At 38.7% G+C, this 5,168-nt stretch overlaps 1 non-coding gene across 1 annotated transcript; it reads right to left on the bottom strand.

Moving 5' to 3' along the window:
* Window positions 1-4,507: 4,507 nt before the first annotated feature.
* Window positions 4,508-4,614, bottom strand: LOC128282961 (small nucleolar RNA R71). The gene has a single exon (XR_008273309.1). It is a non-coding gene; the product is annotated as a small nucleolar RNA R71 (small nucleolar RNA).
* Between the last annotated feature and the right edge of the window lie 554 nt (window positions 4,615-5,168).

Here is a 5,168-nt window from a genome sequence, read left to right as displayed (position 1 = left end):
ATCTAAAGTAATAAACCGCAATACGCGATTTCGTACATTTTGATAATTTGGGCTTAATGGGCCAAAGATCGGGTTTATGGGCCAACGGCCCAATTGATAAGTATCTTGTGATAAATGTTACGATAGTACGTAAATAGTTAGGATATGCATGAAAACCCTAAAAGTAGCTAAATTACTATAATACCCCTATGTATGGAAAATTTATGTTATACCCCTAGGTGCAAAATTACCGTTATACCCTAGGGTTAATTTTGGTGAAAAGCATGACGATCGATTACGTATGATGTATGCCATGATTATATATCTATTGCATGGGGACATGGGTTATATTATGGAGGAAGCGTTACGGTGGCTATGCCACAAATATCGATCTGGTGGCTCGCCACATATAATCGATACGGTGGCTCGCCACGATTTTATTTTGGTGACTCTGTCACATTATTCATTCGCACCATGCTGCAAATTCGTGTGTGTAGCGGTTGGGTGGGTCGAGTTGTCTCCCCACGGTGTAAGGTTGGTACGGGGTGTATACGGTTGGATATGGTTGGGTTTACGCATAAACATGTAATATCATTACGTTACATTATGGGCCTATGGGCTTTATTCGAATTCTATTCGGGCTAAGGCCAACTTATTCTATTTCGTGGTTTGAGTGATATAGGCTATGGTTGGGTTAATTTACACTGAGTTTCCCCAAACTCACCCTTTTATTTTCATCCACGCAGAAATCGCCAACCATAGTGGGCTTGGAGTCGTGAGGGAATTGAGTGGCCACCCGCGAAAGTTTGATTTTCTTACGTGAACTGGACATCCTTTTATTTACGTTTTAAGTTTTGGGTTTTAAATGTAATAAGGCCGCTTAATTATTTTTGATGGTTTTAATATGTATTACTAAGATAGGTATTACTTATTTTAACTGTTGAAAATGGATAGCTTTAGTAGCGTTTTCAAAAACAACAATTGATTTCAAAATAACACGACAACAAGCAAAGCTTACGCAATGAAAGTATTTTCCAAAATTAATCACTTTTTCTAAGAATGACTTAATCGAACGGTTTCCTAGAAATATCCATGATGTTAAGGTGTGGCAATGGCGGTATGCATGTCTAGGATTGGATCCGAAGGAGCTTGGTACTTAAGCGATCCGATGGACTCACCACCTCTTTTCCGGTTTCCTACGGTGCAGACTTCCATTCACTTTAACCCTTAATGAATTAATCTTTTGAACATCAAGTACGATTTTACGGACTTAGAATGGAAATTTTTTAACGTTTTGATGTGGCATCCGGATCCACCATAACTTCAAAATTTGGGTTTGGGGTCTTCTGAGCTTTACTACAGTATCCCGTACTAGTATTTAATGATCTTAATCCAGGTATTAGGAGACCTGAAATTGAGGCACAATAGTTCAAGCTGAAGCCAGTCATGTTCCAGATGCTTCAGACAGTGGGCCTATTTAGTGGGATGCCTAACGAAGATCCTCACCTACACTTAAGACTATTTATGGAGGTGAGCGATTCCTTCAAATTAGCTGGAGTACCCGAAGATGCATTATGATTGAAGCTATTCCCATATTCACTGAAGGACAGAGCTCGAGCTTGGTTGAACTTCTTGCCACCGAACTCAATTTCTGTAACATCTCGAAATAGGGCTAGTCGAAACAGTGGTTTCAGGACCACAAATCCGACATCAAAATATTTATTTTATGATTATTATTAGGTCTAGAATATGATAAAATGCGTGTGTTAAAGTTTCAGGAAGGAATTTTTTGAGTAAGGTGTCCAATTGAACATTAGGGACCAAATTGAATAAATTGCAAAACTTGGGTTTTAGAAGAAATTTGTATGAAATTGCTTTAGAATATTAATTTTAAGGTCTTGAGGAGAAAATTTCCCAATTTCTAAGTTTTTGGACAAAAATGGGCTTGTATGGATGAAATTTTAAAGAATTAAGGGCATTTTGGTCATTTGGCAATTTAATGAAATAAAATCGGAAAAAGAAGCCAAAAATCAACCATTCTTCTTCCTTGTCCAGCCGAAATTCTAAAGTCACCATAGCTAGGGTTTTCAACATTTTCAAGCTCAATAGTAAGTGCTCCCAAGCCCCGTTTTTAATGTTCTTCGTATTTTTAAAATCCCGGTAGCTTACTCTCTCTATTTCTACCCATATTTCATGCTAGGGTTCATGTTTATAAATTTACCCATGCATGAATTACTTGTATTTTGATGGTTTGTGGAGGAATATGGAAGTTGGATGTGTGTTAAACATCTTTTCCTAGGTAATTTTCATGAAAAACCCCTAAAAAGGACCTTTTTGCAAAAGGTGTAAAATGTGAGGTAGAGATGTGAAATAACGAAAAAATGTAGGCTTCCATAAGAGGAAAGAACATTCGGCTAGGCCTGGGTAATGTAGAAATTGCATGCATTCCATTATACGAGCCTAGGGACTAAATCGTAAAAATGTGAAAGGTTAGGGGCAAAACGATCATTTGGACCGGGGGTGAAATGTAGACTCAAAAAGTACAATGTGAGGTGTTAATGATTTATTTTTATTGTTAGAAACCCTGAGGAAAAAATTTCAGAGGTCGATCGAGGAAAACGAAAGGTTTTAGAATAACCGAAACACGATACCGAGACGAGTACTAGGTAAGTTCGAATAACTTAAAGTAAACTCATAGTATGCTTAATTGAATGATTTATGAATGTGTGGTAATTTCATTTGATGATGGCATGAAAATCTATGAAATACATCCTTAATAATGACATGTTGATAAATGTCCCGGTTGAGGTTGAAAAGGAAATCTGATGGATAAACCATGGCTTACATGACTTGAGATCCTGCATGTGTTGCAAAAAGGATTTAGCTTGGACGGGTAATCCGTTGATCTCAAATATAAAAAGGATCTAGGCCGGACGGGTGTTCCTTGAGTGATCGAGCCTCTCGAAGAATATGTATGCATTGTGGATTTAGCTCGAATAGGTAATCCGATTAGGGTCTGAATTTAGTTTGGACTGGTAATTCAGATTCGAACTCATTAAGGGAGTTTGTCACTATAGGGTATTTAGCCTAGACTGGTAATCCTGACGTCACCTTATGAGTTTATGATGCGGGGGATTTAGCTTGGACTGGTAATCCCGCCGTAATATGTGAGATTCGTGGGAGTGCATACTTGAAATGATCATTCTTATGACTTAACGAATAATGGATAATCCATCGAGATTTCCTAGAAACTCAACGAGGACAAATTACATGGTGCATTATTATTATGACTAACTTGTTGATTGAATGCATGTGATAGGGAAACTATTTCATTCTTGTTGGTTTATTTGCTTAATATGATTGTATGCTAATTAATCAGTAAGTTTACTTTCCAGTAATTCGGGCTTACTAAGCATGTAAATTCTTACCCTTTTCTTTTCCCTATCTTACCGAGCTCGAGGACTCGTAAAGATTGGAAGACGGTTGGAGAGTCAACATATTATCAACTAGTCTAGCTTTGGTATATAGGCACTTTTATTTTGTTCAATGGCATGTATAGGGCTCTTGGTTTATTTTGTTAGATATGTCATTTGATTAGCCATAATAAGGACATGTAAAGATATACACATCTATTTGTATATGGCCACGAGAATTGGCTCATTTTGAAGTAGGCTATGACTTACAAATATATGCATGTTTATGTTTACATGGGATGGCTTGACTATAATTGGCAAGGAGTTATAAGAATGAGCCAATCTTAAATGTGTTAATGAGACATGGAAACCCTTAATACAAAAAGGGAATTAACCTAGCATGTATAAAACAGATGATATGAGGTTTACATGCAATGAGGTTTATTAAGGTTATATGTAAGTGTATAATCTAGCCTTATTATGTATTAAGATAACCTATAAGTGTGATTAGTTGATAGAGGGTGACCAACAGCTTGGAAAATAGCCCTACAAGGTCCACACGGGTAGACACACGAGCGTGTGTTTAGGCCGCGTGTGACACACGGATCACCCCCATTGGCGTGTGGTATGGCCATGTGTCCCCTGCACCTAAAATTTTTAAGTTAGTTTCGAGCACGGGCTAGACACATGGGCGTGTGTCTTGGCCGTGTGCCCCTAAATGCATGCTGATGTCATAAACAGAGAGTTACACGGGCTGAGGACACGGGCGTGTGTGACCACACGGCCCCACCCACACGAGCGTGTGACTCACTAAAGCAAGAGAATTTATTAAGTTGGCCAAAGTTTATTGAATGTTCTTGGTTTTGTCCCGAACTGCCCCGATGTATGTTTTAGGCCTCGAAGGCCGGTATAAGGGATGGCACGCATGTGTTTGAAAAGTTTTAATTTGGGCAAAATTTGGTGACCCGATTTTGTATGTTGGTAAAGGTTTAAGTCCGGTATCGCCTCAAACCCTATCCCGACATTGGATATGGGTGAGGGGTGTTACAATTTTCACATGGAAAGAGTTAGTAGAAAGATTCCTTATGAAGTATTTCCTGCCTAGCAAGAATGCTAAGTTGAGGAATGAGATCACTGCCTTTCAACAAATGGATGATGAGTCCTTGTATGATGCATGGGAAAGATACAACGAGTTATGACGGAAGTGCCCTCATCATGGAATCCCAAACCTAAGACATTTTATAATGGTCTTAATGCTCACACAAGGATGGTAGTGGACGCTTCTGCTAATGGTGCTCTCCTTTCTAAGTCTTATAACGAGGCTTATGCAATCATTGAGAGGATTGCCAGCAACAATTACCAATGGCCAACCAATTGAGCAGCGTCAGGAAGATGAGTTGCTAGAATACATGAAGTAGACACTCTTACTTCACTCGCATCTTAGGTATCATCAATATCCTCAATGTTAAAAAACCTTACTACTAATAGGTCTAACAGTTTTGCAACACAACCACCAACCTAATTTGAAAATAAAGCCCTTGTTTACTATGGGGAAGGACATTTGTTCGAAGAATGTCCATCAAACCCAGAATCCATGTACTACATAGGTAACTAGAACCAAAATCGAGGAAGGCAAGGACTTCAATCCAATATTTATAACCCATCGTGGCGAAATCACCCTAATTTTTCATAGAATAACCAAGAGGCTGGAATCAGTAACACTTACGCCCAACCTAGACCAACCCAGCTGCCTAGTTTTCCCCAACAAGTTCAGAA

This window comes from Gossypium arboreum, chromosome 10, assembly GCF_025698485.1.
Source record: "Gossypium arboreum isolate Shixiya-1 chromosome 10, ASM2569848v2, whole genome shotgun sequence".
In the NCBI taxonomy this organism is placed as follows: Eukaryota; Viridiplantae; Streptophyta; class Magnoliopsida; order Malvales; family Malvaceae; genus Gossypium; species Gossypium arboreum.
The sequence above is the reverse complement of the archived record's forward strand: the minus strand, read 5'-3'. Positions and strand labels throughout refer to the sequence as shown.